This window comes from Pseudonaja textilis, chromosome 2, assembly GCF_049901715.1.
Source record: "Pseudonaja textilis isolate UNSWEBS1 chromosome 2, rPseTex1.2, whole genome shotgun sequence".
In the NCBI taxonomy this organism is placed as follows: domain Eukaryota; kingdom Metazoa; phylum Chordata; class Lepidosauria; order Squamata; family Elapidae; genus Pseudonaja; species Pseudonaja textilis.
Window position 1 is genome coordinate 220,377,346 of NC_141991.1, and position 14,486 is coordinate 220,391,831.

At 34.6% G+C, this 14,486-nt stretch overlaps 1 long non-coding RNA gene across 1 annotated transcript; it reads right to left on the reverse strand.

The window, feature by feature from the left end:
• Positions 1–10,580: 10,580 nt before the first annotated feature.
• On the reverse strand, positions 10,581–14,449 carry LOC148127378 (uncharacterized). Its single transcript, XR_015742276.1, has 2 exons — positions 14,177–14,449; positions 10,581–12,584 (listed from the first exon to the last, which is right to left on the reverse strand). It is a non-coding gene; the product is annotated as an uncharacterized LOC148127378 (long non-coding RNA).
• Between the last annotated feature and the right edge of the window lie 37 nt (positions 14,450–14,486).

The following is a 14,486-nucleotide window of genomic DNA, read 5'->3' on the forward strand; positions in this document are numbered from 1 at the left end:
CCACGCCCACAGAACTGGTAGTAAAACAAATTTGAATCCCACCACTGGCATCACCCATTCATATTCCCTCTTCCTTTATCTTTGTTATGCAGGCTTTGCATGGCCCATCAAGAGTACAGGCAGTTCCTAACTTACAAAGTTCATTCAGTGACCATTCGATGTTACATCACTGAAAAAAGTGACTTACAGGACTTCCGGTGGCAAGGCAAGGACGAACAGTGGTTTCAGTTAATCTCTTTTTGCGGTTGGCGCAATCCTTTGAGGGTGCACGAGTCTCGGAGAGATTCGTGCCGGCTTGGGGGAGACTTGGGTTGCAGTGTGGGGAAGGCAACCCCCCTGCAGCGAAGAGGAGCCCTCCAGAGCCCAACGAGCAAGAAACGGCCCCCTATCAATGGCAGCTCCGAAGTCCGGACTGCCACTGATGTAAAGAAGTGAGTGAGTGACAGTTTGTGAGATCACTGGGAAGAGTGTGGCAGAGAAAATTAGTGGTGGAGAGGAGGATTGGAATGCCATAGACTTTTATAAGGCTGTTACAAGTGTCTGTCTGGAGCCCTAAAAGAAAGTGGCCAAAAGCGGATGCGAGGCAAGTGAAAATGAAAGGGCTTGGCAGACAGAAGAGAGAGAGAGGACAATAACAAGTAAAAAGGGAAGTTTACGAGGTTGGGAGACTAGCGTCTGGAAGGTGCCTGGAAGTTGTGGAGGATTTGTACTCTCATTTGATTTCTATTCTGATAAACTTTATTAAAGCAGAGATGGGAAGAAGATTGAAGCTGATGGCAAAAAGACAGTGTGGTGCCACAGGCGATACTTAGAAACCCTGAAGTTATCATAACAATATAACTGATATAAACCACTTAACAGCCCTTAGGGAGCATACTGATCTAATTGAGAAGGTGGTTCCATCTGAAGAAAATCAGGAAAATTGAACTTAGGAACGCTAAGACAAAAAGTAAAAGTGGAAGCTTCCAAATGTGTGGAGATACTGTGTAATTGCAGTCACTATTCGCATTTTTTACCTCCCCACTTCTAGTGCGTTTGGAGTGAAAGCTCTTAAACTTAGAGATGGAAAGCTAAAAACTTACTTCAAAATTCCTTTTCCCCTCTTTTTTACTTCCCTTTTTCTGTATACATTTGCTCAATTTTTTCTTCTTCTTTTTCCCTCACCATCTGGCGCTATGATGAACTATCTCTCCTTCTTTATTCTCTCTTTATAATGATTATAAATATGCATACTGGGGAAAGGAAAATTGATTGTTGTATCTGATTGTTAAAATTGAATTAATTGGTTTAATTGATTTATTAATAATAGTGATAGTTTGATTAGATATATAGGGAAAATAGTAAGAACATTAAGTATTATTTAATTAATAAGTATAGGGTTTTATGTATTAATATTATAATTTATTGTGTGACCACAATTAATCTACTTGGGGATGAAGGTAATACTGTTTGTGTTTAAGAATATTTAAAATAAGGTTAAATAAATACACATATTTATTTATAATATTTAAATAGAGTTGGATATAATATTTATATATATATATATATATTTATTACATGAAGTTATGTACAGAGGCTGAGCATAGACCTTACAAAATTATATATGTGATTTAGAATTTGGATTTAAAATAATACAGTGATAATATTTTTATATGTAAGTATTTATACTCCAGTAACCAGCTAAAAGCACAGCTATCCAGCAGATAGATAGATTAAGTAATTAGATACTGGTCAATCCTAATACAGAGATTCTATCACTGAATGTTAATTTGGGATAATATAATTAATATAGTACAACAACAGAAACAAATCTTAAAAGAAATGACTTCCACAACTGCTACAGCTCTGAAAACTGGAAGAAAGGTCACCCTGACATTAACAACTACGTTGGCAACAGCTTCGCCCATGGCACAAAAAACCATAGAAGAAACATTACCAGTGGAGAAACAAGCTAGCTTCCCAAGATATGTATGGAAATGATGAAGGAGTTAAATTTGATTGATATATGGAGAAGATTACATCCCAAGAAAAAACAATTTACATTCTATTCAAATCCTCATCAAATATGGACATAAATTGATATAGCATGGATGAATGGGGAAATAGCAAATCAGATAAAAGGGATTGAAATTTTACCTAATGAATGGGCAGATCACAATCCAATTCAGATAATATGGAAGGGTAGGGAAAAACCCAAGAAAAGATGGACGTTAAATACTCAGTTAATAAGAGAAAAAGAATACACCAACAAACTCAAGGAGGAATTAAATTATTTCTTAAAGGAAAATGATAATGGAGCAACTACAAAACAAAACATTTGGGATACAATGAAGGCAGTAATAAGAGGTATAACAATCTCTTATAGCACCAAGAGAAATAAGGAAAAATACGCCTAGCAAAACAAATTACAACAAAAAATTAAAGAATTAGAAACTCAATTACAGAGTACCCCAAAGGATTCCAAATTGCAAAATCAGATAATAATAACTAAACCTAAATTGAATTGAATTGAAAAATAGAAAATAATTATAAATTTGAATACAACTAGACAAACTTATTTTGAGCATGCTAATAAGCCAGGGAGGTGGCTATCATATAGACTAAAAAAAAAAGGAAAGAAAAGAGATTGATATACCAGCTAATAGATGGACAGGGGGATATACAACAGGAGATAGAACAGAAAAAAGAAATTGCCCATAAGTATTTTGAAGAGTTATATAAAAAGGAAGAAGTTAATGAAGATAGAATAAGAAACTATTTAGATGAAGTGAAGGATAAAGCAATTGGAGAAGAAATGGAAGAATTATTAAACAAAGACATTACTTGGTTTGAATTGAAATCAGCAATAGAGAACCAGAAAAACAACAAATCCCCGGGACCAGATGGGAGGCCAGGGGAGCTGTACAAGGTAATAGCAGAACAAATAGGACCTCTTATGGTGGAAGTTTTTAATGATGTCTTATTGGCAGCCAGGATGCCGGACTCATGGAGGGGGGCATTGATTTCGCTGATCCCGAAGGAGGATTTGGATCCCCAATATATATATATAATTATAGGCCGATTTCACTGTTAAATACTGATTACAAAATATTCACTTCTATTATAGCAAGTAGACTAAAAAGAATGTTAAATGAGCACATATATGAAGATCAAAATGGATTTCTCCCGACCAGACAAATCAGGAACAACTTAAAAATAGTACTAAATGTCTTAGAATTTTACAAAGCCCACCCCGAAAAACAAATTGCACTTATGTTTTTAGATGCAGAGAAGGCCTTCGATAATTTAAATTGGCAATTTTTAATCCAAACAATTTATAATATGAATTTAGGCACCAAATTTGAAAATATTATAACAACCATTTATGATACACAACAGGCTAATATAAATGGGGAATATACCTGCCCAATAAAAATAGAAAAAGGAGTCAGACAGGGCTGCCCACTCTCACCCCTGCTCTTCATATTATCATTAGAAACATTACTAATGCGAATTAGACAGAACCCAGACATAAAAGGATTAAAGGTTAAGAAAGAAAAATATAAGTTGCAAGCGTTTGTGGATATGATTTTTTTTATTGAGGAACCAATAGAAAGAGGACAAAAATTGATGAATGAATTAGAACAATTTGGAGCAGTAGCAGGACTTAAAATTAATAGGAAAAAAACAAAATTAATGACTAAAAATTTAACAGAAAAACAGAAAATAGAACTAGAAGAAGTTATGGGAATACAAGTGATAAAGAAAGTTAAATACTTAGGAATATGGTTGACAGCACATTGTAAGACACTTAAGGAAAATAATTATGATAAATTGATGCAACAGGTAAAGAAGGATTTAGAAACATGGGGTAAGCTGCAACTTTTATTATTAGGCAGGATTGCTGCTATTAAAATGAATATTCTTCCAAAATTTCTATAATATATTCCAGACGATCCCAATCAAAGTACACATTTTTTTTTGAAGAACTTAATAAAATAACTGTAAAATTTATCTGGCAAGGGAAAAAAACCTAGAATAAATTTAAAGGCAATGCAGGATATGAAGAGCAGGGGAGGGCTGGGACTTCCAAATTGAGAGTTGTATTATAGTGCAGCCTCTTTAGTATGGTTGAAGGAATGGGTAAATTTAACCAATAAGAGAATATTATTCTTAGAAGGCCATGACTTGAAGAGGGGGTGGCATGCTTTTTTATGGGATGTAGGGAAAACTAGCCAGAAATATTTCCACAGACACCTAATCAGAGACTCATTATTAACTAATTGGAAGAAAATACGGAAAAAACACTATTTAAAAATACCAATTTGGATTTCAACAATGGAGGCGATGATTCACCCAAATAATCTGGATATCACTAAAATGATTAAATATAAGGACCTATTGGATACACAAGGAAATTTGAAATCACGGCAAGAACTTCAAGAGCGGGGACTAAAAATTGATCAGTGGGCATATTTTCAAATTCAAAGTAGATATAAACAAGACAAGAAAGAATTCAGAATTAACAATAAACTCCAGCAATTAGATAAAATTTTATTAGGATGAGGCAAAACAAATATAACAAAATTTTATAATTATTTATTAGAAGTAGAATTAGAAGAAGAAATTGTAAAAGGCAACATGATTGCCTGGAGTAGGAATATAGGACGTAGCATCACCATAACAAAATGGGAAAAGGTCTGGGGTAGAAATAATAAAATTTCAAAATCGGTAGCATACAAAGAAAATGCCTATAAAATGTTTTATAGATGGTACCTTCCTCCTTCGAGATTAGCGAAGATGCACTCCAATATGAGTCCGAATTGCTGGAAATGCAAAAAAAAAAAAAAAAAAGAGGGAACTTTTTCCATATGAGGTGGTCCTGTAGAGAAGCTCAAAAATATTGGCAGAAAATTAGAAATTGGCTGGAAGAAATGACAAGAGAACAGATTGAATTCAAACCAGAGTCCTTTCTGTTAGGGATCTTTGATAAACAAATATCAAAAAAAGTGAAATATATAATAATACACATTTTGACAGCGGCCAGATTTGCTTTTGCACAATGTTGGAAGCAGCCTCATGTTCCATCAGAGGAGATGATCATTCAAAAAATTTCAAGTTGTGCAGAAATGGACAAATTAACTTTGGCATTAAAAAATAAAGACACTTCAATATACTACAACAGCTGGAACTGCTGGTACAAATGGATAGACCAAAGATAGACTTCACACTAAAAGACAAAAGAAGATAGGATAAATCCATAGTAGTGATACACAGATATATGTAAGGATTAGGTATGTGCATATGGCATAAAATAAGGATAAAAAAGAGGTCTTACAAACTGCTGAAGATGAGAATGTTTTTGTTTTCTATTTTTTTTCTTCTCCCTTTCTTCTTTTTCTCTCTTTAATTTATGTATGTGTTGTTGGTTTGTTCTAATTGTAAAATCAATAAAATTTATTTTAGAAAGAAAGAAAGAAAGAAAGAAAGAAAGAAAGAAAGAAAGAAAGAAAGAAAGAAAGGACTTACAACATTTTTCACACTTACAACCATTACAGCATCCCCATGGTCATGTGACCAAAATTCAGACACTTAGCAACTATTTGTATCATAACTATTTATGACAGTTGCAGTGTCCCGGGGTCATGTGATCTCCTTTTGCAAACTTCTGATAAGCGAAGTCAATGGGGAAGCCAGATTCTCTTCACAACTGTTACTAACTTAATAGCATCCATGATTCACTTAACAACCATGGCAAGAAAGGTTGTAAAATGGGGCAAAACTCACTTAACAAATGTCTTGCTTAGCAACAGACCAATTTTGGTCTCTATTGTGGCCCTCAGTCGAGGACTCCCTCTACTAATAGGTAGCTTGGCTTGCTTAAGGACTCATCTATCATTTGGCTCACATGGAGGTATGCCAGCCTGGGGATGGACATGCCTGCCCAAATAGCTCACCTGCCTGAGGCAGGTGCATGAGGCTCTCTTTGGGGGGCGACTAACTGAGGCAAGCAGCTATAAGCTCTGGTTCCCTGAGTCCCAAAATACCTGTAGTTCAGTACACTTAAATTGCCCTGATAATTATGGTCATATCTGCTTGTCTGAGAAAATAAAACTCAGACTTTCCATGTATTGGAAGCTTTTTTTAAACAATCATTGCATTTTGAGTTTGGCTTATTCTAGCTTTTAAATTAATTTTTATTTAAAGTTTTAACAGCATTAATAAGAACTAACACAAACTAAAATAGAACAGAGAAAATGGACAGGAAAGAGTAATAAAAGAAAAAGCTAAAAGTGCTATAAAAAAGTAGAAAGTGAGAAGGATGTAAGGAAGGTTAGAAAGATAAGAAGTGGCTTCCAATATTGTTTGCAATTTGTAATTAGTACAATTACATTTTAGCTTCTCTAAAGTTACATCATGACTCTCTTTTTTCTATAATTTATTCTGTGTAATCATCAACACACTGAGTCACAAGTTTATTTTTTGTAATCCTTCACACCACCTATCATTTTCTTTGGAACAACATCCCATTCAATTTTCACCAAAAAGAGCTGTTTTTTACTTAAAATGTTAAGTCGCTAACATGTTCTAAGGAAGTCTTTGGTAATGTCTCCATTTTATGTACATTGATATGCATAAACCAAAGCAAACTAATAACCAAAGACTCAAGAGTACCGAATCACATTTATTCTTGAAAAAGTTCTATATCTTTCAAAAAAACCAGGAAACTCTTTTGCGTTATCATTTTTATATCTCCATACATCAACAAGATTCAAATTATCCATCAAATAAGTAAAAAAAACTTTGGTAGTTTGCATTGTGCATTTTAAATATTTTTCTCAAAAGTTCTATTTTTTGTGTGGGAAAACTACTCCAATTTCCCCCAGAACATACCAATTTTCATATGTAAAATCCTATAAAATTCCACATTAAGCATTTATAATCCAGTTAGGTCAAGATTTTAGAAGTCAACTTTAGTATTATGTGAGTAATTAAAATTTCATTGAAAGAGCACTAATCATCAAAGTAGAATTGTCTATTGCTTTAAGACTGAGAAAGTTCACCAATATTTTGAACAGGTCTTTTAATGTTTGTCATGCCTATAACATGTGAAAGAATTAACAGGTTTTTAGCTGATATTGCAGGAACATAAGATTTTACTTCCGGGTTGACTTTCTTCTGTGATTTATGTATCTTCTACCTTTATAATGCTATTTGCAAGTATAAAGTATATAGAAAGAAATCTTACATTAGATATCAGTCATTAGATGAATGATAATATGTACCAATGCGACTTAGCCTATATATGTATACACACAAAGCAAAATCTGGGGTTGGAATTACATGCTACCAAGAAGTTTAATCATAAGACATGTACCTAAATATAGGAAATGGGAGCAAACAGCTGGAACAGTCCAGATGTTCTGATGCAGATATATTCCCCTAACTTTTTGGAGGGTTATAAATGGAGATGAGAAAGTTTCTCTTTTGGAACTGGTATGAATTCCACAATTTCTTGAGAAGAAACAAGCTTGAATAAGGTTGATTTTTTTAAAAAAAAAAACCGATTTCCCTCTCAAGTGAGTATTAAAAGCAATTAAAAAGAAAATATTCCTGAAGGTTAAAAAGTATAAATTAAAATTAATATTAAACTAATTAATAATATTTGTGAAATAAGCCTTATCCTTCCCTCTAGCAAATTTTTTTTAAAAAAACTCTTCCTGGAATTAATGATTTTGGCCTAAGAAACTGAATTATTAATATCTTAGTGAACAGAATTAGTTTTTCAGAAATAGTTTATAGTTAGGTCTCAATTCTAATCTAGCATCCAAGTTTCCTTTTTGAAATCCCATGCCAGGATACTAGAGCCACTTTAATGTACCAGCCTGGTGAAACTCACTCACCCCTCCACCCAAATCAGAAAAGATTGTGACATAACTAGATCAGGTAAATATAGGAATTTTTCTCCTCCCTTTTTCTTAAAGGTTATCCTGAGGAAATAGTCCTTCCACAAATTATATTTATCATACTTTGAGAACCTGCAAGGTATGTCATTATATTTTAACAGTGTAGTTAGTTAACTTAATCTTCTCGGACAACTGGAATTACTAGCCAAGCAACATAATTTAGGAACTATAAAAGTGATAGTGGTGTGATAAACAGTTCACCTTTGCTGAACTGTTTATCACAGTGGTGCATGTTTCAGTATTATTGATATTAATTGTGGTGTTTTACTTAAGTTGTCTACAATGAGATGCAAAGCTCTTGCCCAGAAACAAAATACCACTGAAAGTTATTCATGCAATGACTAAAGACAAACATATAAGCAAAATAGTCAGAAACTCATCAGAAGCAATTATAGAAACTATAATGCTTTTTGTCTTGCTAACTAAACAAACTGCATAGACCAGTGATTTACCAATGGTCTACAACTCTCCCCTCCCCTCCAACACTGATAGTTGGCAATATATTTCTTCCCACATTTGGAAGTAGTATATTAATATATGCAACTGCAATTTTCAGAATGTAGATCTTTCTGCTGGTTGTGATGAACAGCAGACCTGTGTTTCATAAAAACACCACAAAATTCTTTTCTATACCTGTATTTACAATTGGGTCTAGCACCAAGAATGAACTCATTTAGGAAACTCAAAAGGGTAGGAATAGTAGTATTAAGTAGAAGCAGCAGCAGCAGAAGCAGTAGTTTTTTAAATCCTGATTTCCTACAAATGTTTGATATAAACTGGAGGACACAATAAATGTATTTTTTATTTCCTAAATAAGTCATCTTGGAAAATATGGATTGTTCTTTACAGGATATAACTGGTTTTGAACAAATTTTCTATAGACTATATGATTCTGGAAAGCAATAATGCAAAGGGCATGCTTTAAGATGACTGATGGCGGAATAAGTTGACACCCGAAAATCATCCACTGCAATATATTATAAATAGGAGCCCATTTGTCCATTGTGTGCAAAAGAGGACACAATGGAGTGTTCAGGTGTTGTCTCCCCACCCTTTCCTTTTTTTTTTTTACTATTCATTGAAGGAAACTGTCTGCTGAGAACATTGATGGAGGCTCCTCTCATGATTTGAGAATCTTGCTTCTGAAAGTTTAAGAGAAAAACTCCAGAGGATATGAAAAGCTTTCCTGTGCACACTTTCTGCCTCTGCATATAGTATAAGTGCTCTAGATTATTTCAGATTGTTTAGAATACATTTTAGGAATACTATAATTAGGTGAGTTCCACTATCATTCTTGTGCATTAGTTTTAACTGTAGTTGTGGGGAACTTCTGCAAGATCCTGGAAGATTAATCATATAGAGTTCCATAAACCTTAATGTAATTTTCTCATTTATTAACATTTGGACAAGGCAAATTGGGAGAGATTTTTGAATGTTTGAATAATCGAATGGTGCCACTGAAAGTTACACAGCCAGGAGTGGTAAACCCTAAACTGAATGCAGCTCTTAGTTCGTTTAGTGGAACTATGGGAATGACAGCCATATGATTTTCCATGTTTTCAATAAAATAAGTAGGCTAAATATATCCATTTTACTTAACCTTGCCAATGAAAAAGGGGTGAAAATCCCTCTACTGAATAGCTGAAGTAGCTTGAGATGTAGAATCTACTGAATGTAACAGTATAATTGCCTAAGTAATTACTTCAAATAATCACACCTTTTATCTTCTAGAAAATTCAGGGGGTTGAGTATAAATATTTAACATATCCTGTGGATAAGTGACTGAAACAACATGCAATTGTTATACATTTTATATCTGACTGATATGAATCGACTAATTCTGGTGATCTATTGGTATTAGTAACTGACCCCCCCACCCCCCCCACACACTATTACCAATGCAATACCTAATGTAACCAGAACTGGGACAAAGGCATATTTAGAATTAATTTAGGTACAGCTAAAAACAATAAAGCCAAATATTTAGATACATGAAAGGCATTGCATTCCTATGGTTTTTGAATTCCAGAGTTTGTTAATAAAAGACAATATGGCCAATGGCTAAAACTGACAGAAAAGGTTACTCAGCAGTCTCTGAAGAGCCATTAATTTTCTCTACATCTGGTCTACACACTTGCTGCCTAGATTCAGGTGTAAGATCAGTGACTGTCACATGTTTAAGGGTTTACCTACTCCAAGCAAGCAATAGTACTCTTACCATAGTTTTTGTGTTTTGCTTCTCACCCCAAAGAAACAGACAATACCACACCATTCATAGTTGTAGTAGCCCTTAACAATAACATCCTTTATGCCATTCTTTTTATTCCTCTGTAATTTCTTGAACACTAACACACACAGAAATAATAATCTTATTCCTATTTAATATATTATACAGGCAAGCAGGGTAGGGGAAGATTCCTGTTGAGAAAACATAACCATGGCAACAACAGAGCCAGGGAGGGAACCATTGCTACTTGTGAATTTCAATGTAATCAAGGCTACAGGAAAAAAGAGAAGAGTTTTTTCTTTCTTTTATCCCAGAACAGTGGAGAAGGAAAACACTTATCAGTAAGGCAGCTGGTCTGGTTTATGTTAGTGTTTTATTGTGAATCTGAAAAACAGGCAGCCGAGTCATACTTAGTATTTATTAGGGAAATCCTCTCATGCATGTCACAGGATTTGGAAATGAAACATTTTTAATGCACAGGCTGGTTGGAAATTCTTGAAGCTTCTACTCCTGTAATGTTCATTTAAATGTAAATAATTTGACATCAATCTTTGCTTTAGACTGGTCCAACCATTACTTTTTGGAGTGAGGTCCTTGTCTTGGTACTCAAAGACCAAGCACTATTCTTGCTTCAGGGAAAAAAAGGTTAACTGGCTTAGCATTAAATCATGTCTTTAACAGGAATCATTACAGCAACATCTATTCATTTTACTTCTGGATGATACAGAATCTGACACGAGATGTTCACATTTCTGCATGCTAAGGATCTCAATCCATATCACATCTTTTAATACCTTTACTTCTCAGTAAGACAATTTTCAGAACTGTTCTGTAAAATGTTAGCTTTACAAAGACTGACATCTTCAAGATTAGTTATCATAGAGACAAAGGGATCTAAACTGGGTCTCCTTAGCTTCAACTCAGCATTCAGATGAATACCAATGAAATCAACAGAATGGTAGAAAGAACTAGAGGCCTCTTTGTAACTTTTTGTGCTTTTTTTGAAGCCCTTGGTAACAGCAGTAGAACTTCTTGCCTATTCCTTAACTGTCAGAAGTAGAAACAGTGTATATGTACACCAGTCTGTAAGAAGTAAGTATGGTTTTTAACAGGAGTGTAAACAATCTGGAGCCATAAATCATGGAATCTGAAGAGCCACAATGAATATCACCCACAGGCACCCATAATGGACATGGTTAGTGATTAAATGTGTGATTATATCATGACTCAAATGCTGTGATTTATGTATTTGTATATATTAGGATGTGATTTGAAAGGGTGAGCTTTGCATTTTGATGTTCCCACTCTTAAATCATTGTATCTAAGAACAGATGCCTATGGCACCACCACTTTCAATGGCAACCAACCTTATCTGCTACCAGGGACAGAGCACAGCAATTATGAGCAGGACTGCCAGAATAAAAAGCCTAAGCCTTTCACTACTTCCCACTTCTGTACTCGGTAGAATTAAAATAATCTGCAAGCAGCATTGCCAGTGTCTTCTGAAGATCACCTTGATGATCCAATGAAGGGGTATTAAGTATACTATGAGCCAAAGTCTTTGAGAAATCAAAAGACAGAGCATATTTTGAATTCCCCTCTCAATTCTTTTTTTCATTGACCCTACATCAGAGCCATTCTTTTCTGCTCCCAAATTAATTTTTGGGAGTGATTTAACTACCTCCTTGAATAGAAAAGATCAACTCACCTAATTATTTCAAATACTAAACCATAGTTTGAATGGGGCCTTTCCATCTCTGAGAACTGGTATTATTCCAATTCTTCTGGCTAAAAAATGCCCCCAGCATGGGCATAAAGATCAATGATGGCACACATATGTGGAACTCCTAATCTAGCAACTACTACATGTTTGAAACTGAAGTGGTCTTAATACATGTCTTAAAGACCTTTCTTGAAATGCTGGTGTTTAACTGCAGAGTGCATGCTACGTTCAGGGCATGTTTTGATATTAGTTATCTTTAAAGAGTCAGTTTAATGTAACGTAACAAGGCTAAGAGTGAGGATTTGTATATCCTAGTCTTTCCTTAGGTATGGAAACCAGTCGGATGTCTTTGAGTCAGTCGCTCTTTAGCCTTAGAATGGGAAACTGAAAGTACAGGCAAACCACTTCGAAAAACTGCATTGATCTGTATGGATGTATAATCACCAGTAGTTAAGATTGATTCAAAGACCCCTAGCAACAGCATCTTTAATTTACCACATTTGTTTAAGTCTGAAATGAAGTTTCTTAAAAATACATTTATAAAAGGTAGATGATTAAATTGGCCAATTCCTGAATTTCAACTTTTGTTAATAAAAGACAACATGTCCAGTGCCTTAACTGATGGGAGTAGTTACTTAGCAGTTTCTGGAGAACCATTCAGCTTCTCTATATCTGGTTCATACTCTTACTGCAAGAGAAACAAGACATTCTTATTTAAGAAATAAACAAGAAACAAGGAAGTACATACGTTATTTAAAAAAAAATACCTCAGCAAAATTCTGGCAGATTTTTATATAACTCAGGTAGTATGTTCTTAAAGGGATAAGTAATTGGATAATTTTCATTATCTTCCAAGTTTGCTTTGCTGTTCCACCATTTTCATAATTCTGATCAAATATTCTAGAACATGTAATGCTTAATGGCAAAATAAAACATCTTCATAGATTAAGAATGTTTACACATGACTGGCCAGAGCAACTGATTAATAACTTTTACAGCTAGTTATGAAAATGAGATTACAATACTTGTAAAATTAACACTGCATTTCTAATTCTCTAGCCTCTGGACAATTTGCACAACAGGCAATTGAGCCATTCATAATTAACTAGCACATTTCAGTTTCCAGTTTTAATTTTCAGTGGTGCATCTTTCTGAGTCATCCATTAAAACTGTACCATTAAACAGGTACCGAGGTTTTATTTATTTGCATTATTCCCTTCCACCATTAATGGCTTGATAAACTTTATGAAATAATTTTTTGCTACTGCTGCTTTCAAAACATTGAACAAGATCACTATTGCTTTTTGCAACAATTTAAATAAATCATCAACATTAATTTGCTGATATAGTATTTCTAGAAACACAAAGCATATGGATAACTTCTCCCTCTGTATTAGGAATCTGCAACCTTAGATATGCCATATATTTGATATAAGTATGAAGAACCTGTGACTACTTGCTTTCTTAATTACATCCAGAACTTTCCAATTTCTGGCCTACTTTATACAATAATATTATTCAGCTTGGCTTAACTTGAACTCTTAGCCTGACTTTTCACCCTCTGACTTGTATTGATCATTAGTGCAACTGTGGTGCTAACATTTCTATATTCTGGAACAGGATGTGTTTTTCTCAATATTGTTACTACATTGCAGAACCATTACCCTAGTAATATTACTATCTATTGTAACTATTTTTGTCAGACAACCTAAACTTTTTTCATGTCTCTCTATTTATCCCCTCCTAACTGGCAAAGTATTATATATTAGATCTTTATAGAAGCCAAACCAAAAGTTAAAATTTGGATGCAATGAAATTATTTCTTCGCAGGTAAGGAGGTGGAACAACTAACCACAGCATGGATATAAATAAGCCTTTCATTACCTTTAAACATTTGCTTTGGAGAAAATGAACAACTTAAGGCTAAAGATCTATATTTTTTGCAGTTATTCCAGGGACTGAGATCAGCACGATTGCATCTTCCGAAAGCTGCATACAAAGATGAGTTGATAAAAGAAAAATATTTTTCGTCAAATGAGCACAAATTGCCTATCAGAGATCTATGGGGGAGTAGGTGACTGTTATCCTGCTCTAATGAACGCAGTAAGCGAAACCTATTCGGCCAGAGGCATCTTCTAATGAAGTCACCTTTTCTATACCTGCATAGAAAAAGAGATTAAGGCATCGCAAAACTTTGCTTCAGAAGGATTAAATCATGAATCAAAAGATTGTCGGTCCCTGTAAATTGCTCAATGATTTACCTACAGCAGAGTAACCCACCTGGTGGGAACCTAGTACTAAGTTTGATAGTAGAGAACTGGTAGTCCAACTACATAGTATTTCTTTTATAAAAGAGGGCTGTGAAACGGCTTTTGGAAATGTGAGATCCTTTTCGGAGCCGCCTCCCCAGGCATTAAGTCCATCAGAAAAACTAGAATCCAACTGCTCGCAACGTTGAGGAAGACGATGCGGAAAAAAACCCCTGCGTTCTCACTGCAAAATCCTTTTCTCTCCGCAACACCACATCCAATAGGAGGAATCCTTTCCCCAGTCGGAGACCCACCTGATCCGTCGCACTTCAACTCCCATA